The sequence below is a fragment of the Chlorocebus sabaeus genome, chromosome 17, assembly GCF_047675955.1.
Source record: "Chlorocebus sabaeus isolate Y175 chromosome 17, mChlSab1.0.hap1, whole genome shotgun sequence".
NCBI classification, from domain to species: Eukaryota; Metazoa; Chordata; class Mammalia; order Primates; family Cercopithecidae; genus Chlorocebus; species Chlorocebus sabaeus.
In genome coordinates, this window is record NC_132920.1 from 1,358,246 (window position 1) to 1,371,510 (window position 13,265).

The window sequence follows — 13,265 nt, forward strand, 5'->3', positions numbered from 1 at the left end:
AGCAACATTACCAACAAAAGCACAAAAATGTAAAAAACACGGCACCAGATAGATAGCAAGACGGACACTAACGGTATAAGGAGGCAGAGAATTGCCTTGTTCCGCCTCAGCTAGGTACCTGTGTGCTGAGAGACTCCATTTTTACATTACTCTGCACATGCACACATCCACAAAAGACCATAAAAGTGCTGAGAGTATTGATTTTGGGGTTACAAATAAATTTTAGCCAGTGAGTAAATTTATAAATACAAAATCCACAAATAATGAGAAACTAATAATCTAAAAATAATCAAAAATACTATATTATAAAATATATAATAGATGCCAGGGATGGAGAGTATAGCTCAGAATAAATTAATCAACATTCCCATCCTTAGGTTAACAGTTCAGACAAGAGCAGGTGACTCAATTTGGGCCAACATGTCAATAAGAAATCCAAATTAAAATGACATAAACAATAAAGAAACTTGTTTTGTCTCACATCAAAAGTCAACATCTAGGTCAATTTCAGAGATGTTTAATTCTGCAACACAGGGATGTTATTAAGGACGCAATTTCCTTTCAACTTTCAATTCTGTCATCTTCATGTTCTTAGCAAGTTGGGGTTTATCATATGTGAACTGGCAATATCCAGCAGAAAGAAAAAAATTATTTTTTTCTCTTTTACATTTTTTTAAGGGGTAAAGAAGGGTTTCCTAGAAATCCCTCCACAGGTTTCTACTCTACTCACCCTACACTGGCCAGAGTTGCATTACATGGTCATGTCTAAATCATGGTTTGGGTCAATGATGATTTTTCCCATTGAGCTGGGACCTACATCCCCCGAAGCACAGAGAATGTGAGAAGCTGAGCCAAGTCAAAGTCTTTTAGCAAGGATTGAAAGGAGGACCAGCTTTTGTGCAGGAATCAACAATGTCTGTGACTTTGTGTGATACCATTAAATACTACTGCAGGCTGAAACTGCTCAGAAATGTTATCTTTAAATCATTTTACGTAATTGCATGGATTAGTGTGTGACAAGGCTTTGAAAGTTGATGTGTGCATTAATAGGAGTTTTCATCAGGTGGATGTTAGAGGTTGGGGAGGGATATTCCAGGCCCAAGGGACAGTATGTGCAAAGGTACAGAGACTTAAAAGAGAAAAGCATATTCAAGGAAAATTTCAAGCACTATAAGTTAACATGCATGCCTGGGGTAAATAATTCAAGTGGAGAGCAGAGGTAGAAGTGGCCAGAGATGTAGGCAGGGCTAAATCCCAAAAGCCTTTGGGCACTCTTCTAAGCAATGGACACTTCATCCTCTGGGCATAAGAGTGTCCTGTAGGATGAGCATTTTAGAAAAATGACACCGGTAGTGATGTGGAAGAGAAGCATGCCTGGTGGCTGGAAGATGAGTGAGGTAGGTCAGAGGTAAGAGGATGAGGAATGCAGATAGAGGAACAGACAGATTTGAGGGCTATCTGGTAGGTGGAAGTGACAGAACTTGATGGTGGGTGAAACAGAATGACCTGGAGCTGTCTGACATGGGAAGCAGATTTTTTTTTTACAAAAGGAGAAGTGAGATTTTGTTTTAATCTATTTTTACTCTAATAAATTGGACTAAAAGCACTGGTTAGAGCCTGTGCTCCAGTAAAAGATTTCATCATGACTGGTAGAGTTGACCTTAACATCATCAGACTTGGCACAAAGTTCTTGAAAAAATTGTGAAGTTTAACTCTCAATGTCGCCAATGTCACCTTCCTGTTTTGTGCTATTCTCACCTTGAGAAGGCACCTCTACAATCAGCCAATTACTATTTTTTGAGCATTTACTCTGTTCCCACATCTTACAGTGTGGCACTTAACATACGAAACGAAGTTTCTCCGGTTGGGAATTGTGGTAGATCATCTACAAAGATGGTAGCCAAAAGTTCCTCCTGTCTCTGAATGCCCATACACTTCTCCCATCAAGAGGAGGAGCCTATTTTCCCCTGCTGGGATTACAGCATTATGACTCATTGTGACTAACAGAATGCAGCAGCAATGACAGGTGAGAGTGCTAGAGTCTAGACCTTAAGAGGCACTGTAGCTTCCATGCTTGCTGTCTTGAAGTCCTGAGCTATTATATTAAGAAGTTCAACGGCCGGGTGCAGTGGCTCACTCCTGTAATCCCAGCACTTTGGGAGGCTGAGGTGGGCAGATCACTTGAGGTCAGGAGTTTGAGATCAGCCTGGCCAACATGGTGAAATCCCGTCTCTACTAAAAATACAGAACTTAGCTGGGCGCAGTGGCACATGCCTGTAATCCCAGCTACTAGGGAGGCTGAGGCAGGAGAATCGCTTGAACCCAGGATGTGGAGGCTGCAGTGAGCCAGGATCATGCCACTGCACTCCAGCCTGGGCAAAAGAGTGATACTGCATCTAAAAAAAAAAAAGAAAAAAGAAGTTCAAGGACTCTGCCAAAGAGATCTCATGGAGAGAGACGATCAGCCAAGAAGAATAGACCCAAGCTGTTCCAGCCGTCCCATCTGAGGTGCCAGCTATGTAGGTGAGGCTTTGTTGCATCACCCGGCCCCAGTCAAGCTTTCAGATGACTGTACTTCATCAGTGACCTCAGGTGAGACAGCAGAGGTACTACCTGGGTCTCAGCTGAGCTGGTATCATATTGCAGAATTGTAGGCAAATAAATCATTATTATTTTAAGTAATTTAATGTTGGAGTGTTTTACTATAGAGTGATAAATACCTGGTAAAGAAAATTTAAGTCTGACAAAGTTTAAATTTTAGAAACTGCATGCAAACTTAGTTGCTTTTTTTCCTAAATAAAATCAGAAAGAGGGTAAGACCTATGAGAAATGAGCTAGTCCATCAGCCTACACGAATCTATTTAGTACCTACAGTATGCCAAACCTGAGACGGTTATTCTAAAACACGAAAAGCAGAAGGCATGGAGCTTGCAACTTAGTGAATGAAGGAGACCGTATTTTTACAACAACACAGCACACACTATAATAACTGGCAATGGTGAAATCTAGGCATCGGGGCAGTTGAATGTGGTGTACATTTTAGGCAGATGTGACACAGTGTTCCAGGTAGGTCATTGTTACTGGGCAAAAGGGCTTTCTGCCCGATGTGCTAGAAGTCAGTACTATGATGCTGCGTTTTTGAGAAAAGAAAAGATTTTACTGTGAGTCAACTAACAAGGAGACAGGAATCCCACTCCAATTTGTCTCCCTGTGCTGACTTCAAGGCAGCTATTTTATTAGAAAAAGCTTAGGGAGTGATTTCTGGGATTAGCAGGTGATGGGTGGAAGGAAAGAGAAGGTCTGAAGGTCCTCAGGCGTGAGAGTTATCTCTTCCTGCGTCCTCATGGGTGGCACATACAAATCTGAGAGGAGTTTGTATGAGACGTATGGTAGAAATTCCGGCTGTTAAGTCAGCAAGTTCATTCTGCACAGACTCAAGTTGGCTACGCTGGTTCCAACCAACTTCAGCCGGTTTTGTTATCTCACAAGTGGAGGGAGGCCAGGCACAGTGGTTCATGTCTGTAATCCCAGCACTTTGGGAGGTCGAGATGGGTGGATCACTTGAGGTGAGGAGTTCAAGACCAGCCTGGCCAACATGGTGAAACCCCATCTCTACAAAAAAATACAAAAAGTTAGCTGGGCGTGGTGGAATGTGCCTGTAATCCCAGTTACTGGGGAGGCTGAGGCAGGATAATTGCTTGAACCTGGGAGGCAGAGGTTACAGTGAGCTGAGATTGAGCCATTGCACTCCAGCCTGGATGACAGAGTGAGGCTCTGTCTCAAAACAAAACAAGAAAAAAGTGGAGGGAATTTCAGTGTTTCAGCACGTTTTTTTCTTATCTGCTATCCTGTAAGCTGAAAAATTTCTGTTAGTCACTGTTTTTTCTTTAACTCTATGGGAACAGATTTCGGGTAATCAGGGAAGTCTCTAATCTATCAGAAAGTTACAAAGGACAGGCCTCCTGGGCTCCATTTATTTAAACCACACAATAGTCAGGTCTGGACTCTGCCACCCTTTATAAATGGGACCACGGTCGATTGGTCTCATTGGACCAGTTGCGACTTCTTTGATTCCGATAGAAGTGACTTAGAGACAGGACTCAGAAGGGCCTTAACATTTTTCCCTGGCAAGTTTCTTCTTCTGTATATCTAAGATTTAGGATTCCCAGAAACTGGTTTAAGCTTGAAGAAAGTAAGTCTGTAAGTGGGTCAGGCATGGTGGCTCATGCCTGTAATCCCAGCACCTTGGGAGGCCAAGGCAGGTAGATCACCTGAGGTCAGGAGTTTGAGATCAGCCTGGACAACATGGCAAAACCCCGTCTCTACTAAAAATACAAAAGTTAGCCGATGTAGTGGTGTGTGTACATGCCTGTAGTCTCAGCCACTAGGGAGGCTGATGTAGGAAAATCTCCTGAACCTGGGAGGCGGAGGTTACAGTGAGCCGAGATTGTGCCACTGCACTCCAGCCTGGGCAACAGAGTGATACCCTATCTCAAAAAAAAAAAAAAAAGAATAGAAAGAAAGTCCATAAGTAACGTGTAAATAGATTCACAGTTCCAGAAAGTGGGCCAGGGAGCATGAACAAATGTGTCTCACCAAACTGAGCCTCTGCCCCGCTTCAAAGCTTCGCATAAAGCTGCAGTGATCCAGGCAGCATGGAATCCATGTTGGGATTCACATGGATCAACGGAACAGAATACAAAAGCAAGAAATATACCTTTACGTTTCCAGACAATCTTGCCAAAGTAACTGGATGATGAAAGGGTAGCTTTTCAGCAAATGGTGCTGGGACAATTAGATATCCACACGCAACAACAAAAAACTTATATTCTCACCTCACACGATACACAAAAAAACCCAAAATGGAGCATCAACTTAAATATAAAAGTTAAAACTACAAAACGCCTAGACGAAAACATAGGAGGAAATCTTTGTGAAGTTTAGTTGGACAATGATTACTTAGAATGACACCAAAAATATAATCAAAAAAGTTTTTGATAACTTGAACTTTATCAAAATTAATAATTTTGATCTTCAAAAGACACTATGAAGAAAATGAAAACACAAGCTACAGACTCGGGGGAGAATTCTACAAATAATATATCTAATTAAAGGGTGTCTATCTAGAGTATATTAAGAACTCCTACAGCTTAGTACAAGAAAACACCCAATTTTTTTGTTATAAAATTTGCAAAGTATAATTGTATATATTAATGGGGCGTAAAACAATGTTATGATTTATGAATACAATGTGGACTAATTAAGTCAAGCTAATTAACATATCCATCACCTCAAATACTTACCATTTTTTGTAACGAGAATTTTTGAAATTGACTCTAAGCAAATTTTTTTTTTTTTTTTTTTTTGAGATGGAGTCTTATTCTGTCACCCAGGATGGAGTGCAATGGTGCAATCTCAGCTCACTGCAACCTCCACCTCCCAGGTTCAAGCAATTCTCCTGCCTCAGCCTCCCGAGTAGCTGGGATTACAGGCATGCACCACCACGCCCAGCTAATGTTTTTTGTATTTTTATTAGAGATGGAGTTCTGCCATGTTGGACAGGCTAGTCTCGAAGACCTCAAGTCATCCACCTTCCTCGGTCTCCCAAAGTGTTGGGATTACAGGTGTGAGCCACTGCACCCAGCTGACTCTTAGCAATTTTGAAATGTACACTACACTATAACTATCATTATTAACTCTTAACACTATTATTAACTAATATTATTATTAACTATACTCGCCATGCTGTGCAACAGATCTCAAAAGAAACCCTTATTCCTCCTAAGATTTGATATCCTTTGACCGTTGTTTCCCCATTCCCCTCCTAATCCAATTTTCAAAGGGATGAAGTATTTCAATCGGCGTTTCACCAGAGAAGAAATGTGAAGGGCTAATAAACCCACGAGAAACATGGCAAGCCCGCTGGAATGGCTGTAATCTGAAAGGGAGAGCCACTACCAGTGACCCATCCTCTAACACAGATGAGTCTCAGAAACATTAAGTTAGGGGAGAAAAGCCAGATAGAAAAGACTCCATATTGTGTGATTTGATTTATATAAAATGTCCAGAAATGGCAAATCTGCAGAGTCAGAAAGATTCACAAATGCCTGGGACTAGGGTAGAAGAAAGGACTGCAAGTCAGCACAAGAGCAATTTCTGGAGTGATGAAAACATCCTAAAACTGGGTCACAGCGAGAGCTCCACAACTCTATAAATTTGATTTTAAAAAATCATTGAAGTGTACACTTGCACAGACAGTCCTTGACTTACAGTGGTTCACTTGATGATGTTTTTGACTTGAGGATGGCTCAGAGGCCATACACATTTAGTAGAAATCATATTTTGCATACCCATACAACACTTCTGTTTTTCAGTTTGGGCACAGTATTCAATAAGTTACAGGAGATATTCAACACTTTATAATAAAATGGGCTATGTGTTGAACGATTTTGCCCAACGATAGGTTAATGTCAGTGTTCTGAGCGTATTTTAACAAGGTAGGCTGGGCTGAGCTGCGATGTTCGGGAGGTTCGGTATATTGAACACATTTTCAACTTAACGGTATTTCCAACTTACAATGGGTCTATCAGGATATAATCCCATTATAAACTGAGGATGGTCCGTACTGAGTGGATTTTTATGGTGAGTTATACTTCAATAAAGCTGTTTTTTAAAAACAGGAAAAGTGAATGATGAGGAAAAGCTTGTGAGCCATGAGCGCATGACTAATGAGTCAGCTCCTGTGAACAGTGCACTGTGAAGCGTTAAGCTAGGTATGAATCACAGCAATGATGATGACGGTGCAGGGTGTGGTGTCTGCAAAAAATAAGACAAGGAATGGATTACTTTAATGTGACCTTGACAGCTGAAGGAATTTGGGTTTGGTATAAAGGACATAAAAAGCTTTCAAAAAGTTTTAATGGTTGTTAAACTCTACAAAGTTTAAAAAGCCAGTGCCTATTCTGGAAAAGGGAAAGCTATGAAGACAGAAAAAAAGATCAGTGGTTGCCAGGGATCAAGGGGAGGGCGGGATGAACAGGCAGAGCACCAGGGTTTCTCTGGCAGTGAGACTACTCTGCAAGACGCTACGCATCATACGTGTGTCCAAACTTACAGATGTCTAACAAGAGTGAACTCCAACATAAACTCTGAACTCTGGGTGTGAACAGTGTATCAATGTGGGGTCACCTGACTGTAACAGATGTGCCACTGTCCTGGGGGATGTCTGTAGTGAGGGAGGCTGTGCATGTGTGGGAACAGGCAGTGTATGGGAACTTTCTATGCCTGCCACTCGATTTTGTTGTGAACCTAAAACAACCCTAAAAAAAAAAAAGGGTTATTTAAGAAATAAAATATAGGTGGAATAAATACCTAAATCTCAATGTTGTCATCCTGTTCCTGAATGGTAGTCACCAGAATTACATGAGGTCATTGTCGTGTTCTCACTTGCACAAGCAGGCAGTCTTTGTGGTTATTATCTGGGATTAGTCTTCATTAGACTTCCTCACTTACTGCACACAACCTCGACCTAGTCCATAGGTGCACAGGGAAACCTCAAGCCTGTAGACTGTCTTGAGAACTCAAGAAGTGTCTAGGCCTACAAGTAGCCCTCCATTAAAACATCTCCCCATATCCCTGCGCAGAATCCCTCCGTGCCCCCAGATCAGACCCTCGGTTCTCACAGACAGTGAGCTGGATGGGCCAAAGCCAGACAAGTACAGCCATTATGGAGCCGTGGTATTGAGACAGCTATCAACAAGGAAAAGTTAAATGACTCTATTTAGCTTGCTTGTTTGTTTGTGAAATTACTGTGTGAAAATGTGCATTCTTAAGAACAGAATGTATGTTTTGCTCTCCAGGCATTTTTATTAAATCTCCACTGCATGCAGGTCAGCAGGCCTGTGGGGAGGTTTGCATCACAGAGCCCCACGGGGTCACCCCAGGCCCATTTCTCACCTGCCTTTGTGAAGGCCTACTCCAGGTGTCCAGCACAGAGACCCTTTATGACAGGGCTGGCCTGGGGCAAAGGAAGGAAGCACCTAGGAAGCCCTGTCCTTAGGGTCAGTGGCTGTGCCACACCCGCCAGCTGAGGGGCCCATCAGGAGGGCAGACAGTGCAGGGATTCCAAGCCGTCTCCTGTCTGGCTGCTGGTTCGTGGTTAATCTTCCACTGCAGGCATGGATTTTAATGAAAGGAAAAGCTAAGTTTGTTGTGAGCTAGCCAAAGCACGTTGATGAGCGGCATTCGGTGCTGGAGTTGGCTGTGTGCCTCTGGCCTGGGCTTGTTGAGGAGATTGTGTGTGTGTTCTGGAAGGGCAGGAGAGAGAGGACAAGGGGCCCAGCACTGAGAAGGGGCCAGGGACTGTGAGGACCTCCCCATGCCGGTGTTCTGGGATGATGGCAGGCACTCAGGGGCAGCTGAATGACATGTCTGAGGAAGCCAGGTCTTGAGCACTGTCTCTCAGCCTTTGGAGAAGTGACCACACTTCGGCAGCAACAGAATTCATGTCCACTGAGGGTAAGACCTCAAGTGGTGACCAGAATGGTCTCCCTGGTGCTTTGGGACTCTGTAAGATCCAGTCCCCTTTGCCAAATACTTGGCATACCAGTTAGGATGGTTATCCAAAGAAAAACATAAAACGTAACGTAACAAGTGTGGGTGAAGATGTGGGTATTGGAACCCTTGTGCAGTGCCAGTGAGAATGTGAAATGATGCCACCACTGTGGAAAACAGTATGGCAGTTCCTGAAAAAGTTAAACTAAGATTGACCATTCAACCCAGCAATTCTTCTCCAGATAAATGCACAGAAGGATGGAAAGCAAGAACTCAAACAGATATTGGCACACCCATGTCCATAGCAGCATATCCAACAGATGATGGACAAACGAGTGTGATTAATCCCCACCAAGGAATGTCGCTCCACTGTAAAAAGAAAGGGAGTTCTGACGCATGCTGCGTGAGTGAACTGGATGCGGCCTGTGCTCAGTGGAATAAGCCAGTCGCAGATGGACAAATGCCATATGGCTCCACTTAGGTGAGGTCCCTAAAGTAGTCAAAGTCATAGAAAGTAGAATGGGTATTGCCAGGGGCCAGGGAAGCAGAGCGTGGGGAGTTAGTGTTAGATGGGTACAGAGTCTCAGTTTGGGAAGATGAAATGGTTCTAGAGATGGATGGTGGTGGTGGCTGCACAGCATTAGGGATGTACACTTAAAAGCGGTAAAAATGGTAAACTTAATGTTATAGATATTTTACCACAATGTAAGAAATAAAAAATATAAAAATGAAAATACCTTGCTCACAGCCCCATTGACTGAGATGGATTTCCCACCAGCTCAGCAGGGGAAGGGCTGAGTCAGCTTTAATTTGATTTGAAAGGAAGAGAGAAGAAGAGCAGCCTTTCCTATCTGAGTTTGCATGGTCAGGTTCACACCTGTTACAAAGCCAAGGCCCTAGTAGCTGTGCTGGACCCTGCACCCTGAGATGGTTTGGATTCGGGTCCCCGCCCAGATCTCCTGTCGAAATGTAATCCTTGGTGTTGGGGGAGGGGCCCGACGGGAGATGACTGGATCCTGGGGTCGGACTTCCCCTTTGCTGTTCTCGTGACCCTGAGTTCTCACCAGATCTGGTTGTTTAAAAGTGTGGGCTGGGCATGGTGGCTCATGCCTGTAATCCCAGCACTTTGGGAGGCCGAGGCAGGCAGATCACCTGAGGTCAGGAGTTCAAGACCAGCCTGGCCAAATAGTAAAACCCCATCTTTACTAAAAATACAAAAATTAGCCAGGCGTGGTGGCACTCACCTGTAATCTCAGCTACTCAGGAGGCTGAGGCACGAGAATCACTTGAATCTGGGAGGTGGAGGTTGCAGTGAACTGAGATCGCACCACTGTACACCAGCCTGAGCGACAGAGCCAGACTCTGTCTTGGGGGGAAAAAAAAGTGTGTGGCACGTCGCCCTTCACTCTCTTCCTACTGCTCCAGCCACGTGGGACATGCTGGCTCCCTGTTCACCTTCCGCCACAATCGAAAGTTTCCTGAGCCCTCTCTAGCCATGCTTGCTGCAGAGCCTACAGAACCATGAGCCAATTAAACCTCTTTCTTTATAAATTACCCAGTCTTGCGTAGTTCTTTACAGCAATGAGAGAACGGACTAATACACACCTTCTTCAGCACTCCCTCGCCCCATGCCTGAGCCCCTCTCATCCTTACTCCCCAGGGTTGGGGCTGGTGGGAGGCAGGCAGGGAGCGAGGATATCTTTTTCATTCATTACATTAGAATAACTTCTTTTTGAAGCTGAAAGCTTAATGATTGGTTTTCTAGGTCACCTCAAAATGTCCCCAAGCCATCGCTGGAACTGCCCAATGAAGTCATTCTTCCTCACAAAGTGGATTCTGTTGCTAGGGCTGCCGTAACAAAACGCCACGGCCTGGTTGGCTTAAACAGATTTTCATTTCCACACAGTCCTGGGGGCTGGAAGCCCAAGGTCCAGGTGTGGGCAGGGCTGGTTTCTCCTGAGGCCTCTCCCCTTCGCCTGCAGATGGCTTCTTCACCCTGTGTCCTCCCAGGGCCGTCCCTTTGTGTCTGTGCCCTCATCTGCTCTTCTAATAAAGACACCAATCACACTGGGTTAGGGCCCACCCTAACGACCTCATCTAACCTTATTTATTACCTCTTTAAAGGCGCTATCTTCAAATTCAGCCATTCGGAGGTCCTGCGGATTAAAACTTCAAGACAGGGATTTGGAGTGAGGACACAGTTCATTCCATACACAAAGACGGGAGTGGTTTCATCCGGAACCCTGAAAGTCTGTCCCTCTACAGAAACCCAGATCTTACTGTGTCACATCCCACACCAACTAGGTCTTTCTCAAGCCTCCTGAACTTGTGCCCCTGTTCGGGCATGCAGGGAAGCTTGCAAAGCGTGTCTGGCTGAATATTCTCATTGCTTGATGGACTTCATCGCAATAGAGGGACCTCTTCCAAGCTGATGGCTTATTCAAAGCAAAACTCTAGTTTTCCCTTTGAAATTTTTAAGGTCGGGTGTAAGGTTGATCTTATCAAAAGGCTTTGTCAGCACACAGTCTCTGGATTTACATAGGGGCCTCTGGAGAAAGCCACATGGTATCAAGAAAAGGCTGGACTGTAGCCTCTCTTTTGGTAACCAGATTGACATATAATACCCTTCTCAGTCTTGTTTTTCAACTTAAATTATATATTCCCCAAGTCCCTGGCTGAATAAATAAATTGAATCGAGGGTGGGGTGTCCAACTTTGAATAACACGGTTCTGGTCTGTGAAACTCTAGATGGCTTTGTCTGGGACCTAGACCCATTGTTCTTGCTTGACAATAATGGTTTGATTCTCACATTAAATGTATTAGTTTGATAAAGGGCCAAGAAGTGCACACTCAAGAATCTGAATGATCCCTTTCCTTACCAAGGCCCTGGCATGGCCAGCTATCTGCAGGAGACGGAAAAGGGCCCAGCTTCTATTTTTGTGGTCTCCCCAAGGAGCAAACTTTTTATTTCTACTTTGATGTAGTAATAAAAAGATATTTCTATACCAGCAATCCTTTCGCATGAGCATTTAGCATGAACATTTTGTATCTGCCCAGGAATTTCCAAACTTTGATGCCATTATGGGTCTGGGAGAGCACGACTGAGGCAAGCGAGCCAGGAGCACAGGCAGGAGTTGCGAGCCCGGCCGCCTCCCACACCCCCTCCACCCACACCGTCTAGAGTCCACTGCATCAGCCCAGAGGATAAACCATTTTGCAGCAAAGCCTCATCACTGATAGAACCAGCTCCGCAGACACTCTCATTCCCAGAGACACACTCGACAGGGCAGAGCCTGAAGCAGAGTTTCCAGGAAGACAAGAAGGCTGACTTTCCTAGGAACTGCAGACGGAGGTCCCGCTCATGTGTTTCTGTGAGTTAAGGTGGGGCCTTGGGGAAGGAGCAGAAGAGCTCCCCAAGCTGCCTGGTCCGAGGGCGCAGGTTGAGTGAGGGCCGTGTGCATGAGCCCCATGGATCTCGAAAATGCACACTCACGTGCCCTCACTGGGCCCGTCTTAGCCTTCCCCAGCTTGGGGCAGAAAGGGCAGAGGGTGGCACAGTGCAGGGGAGCTGGCAAAGACTGGACAGGGAACTGCAAACCCTGCCCTCCCAGGGCCTTCCAGCCAAGTCTCCGTTTCTTTTAGGCTCCTCTCTTCCTTAGGATTAGCCTCAGCCCTCACCCACAGGCTGACCAAGGCTAATCCTCTGGCATTTCTAGCTGAGGATCCTGGGCAATATTCACTATATGGTGCTTTACTTTATCTGCAAAACGGGGCTCATTGCCCCTTCCTTGGGTTGCTGGGTGGGTTGTACGAGTGATCAAAGAGCCCAGGGCATGGGATTAATGTGACTGTACTTTCTGGGACTGCAGGGTCGCCCTTCACACCATCAGCTTATCAGAGAAGAACCAAAGCCTGGCTGTCCCCAGATGGCCTCCGGAACCAGACCAGCATGTGAGCCCTCCCTGGGGGTCACACCTCACCATCCAGCACCCAGGGGCTTCTTGTCTCTTCCCACTAACAGAAAGAAATGCTGTGCGGCCACTGGCCTCTGTCTGAGCACGGGAGATACCAAATGGGAGGGTTTGGGCAAAGAGAGAGGGAACTTGGCTCCCTTCCCACACTGTGCTCCTATGCTCTGGAATGCAGGGAGGGAGCCTACAGTTCTGCATGTGGCAGCCCTGAAACTAAACGTTCCTTATTTTATGCACATGCAGCCAAAGCTAACGGGACACTCACCCACCAAGGACCAGCCTCTCTATTCTATCCACGAAGGCCAGGTTTCCCAAAGTCATGCTCAGGAGACCCTACGGAAAAAGTTTCATCCTGAATTGGCTCTAATCTCCCAAGCTGTGAGTTCACTGAGGAGAGAGATTAATTTATTAATTAATATATTAATTTTTTTAGAGATGGGTCCTCACTCTGTTGCCCAGGCTAGAGTGCATTGGCTATTCACAGACGATCGTGACGCGATCATAGGGGACCACGTCCTCAAACTCCTGGGCTCAAGCAATCCTCCCTCCACGGCCTCCCAAGCAGCTGAGACTGCAGGCACACGCCGCCGCACCCAGCTCTGGACTATTAATTTTCATATTTTTTATATCCATAGAGTCAGGCAGCATGTGACGCGTAGTAACCAGGCAATGAATGTTGAATCAATAAATGTGAATGACCACACCCGTCCATAGACACACGCATCGATATCAATCTCAGCT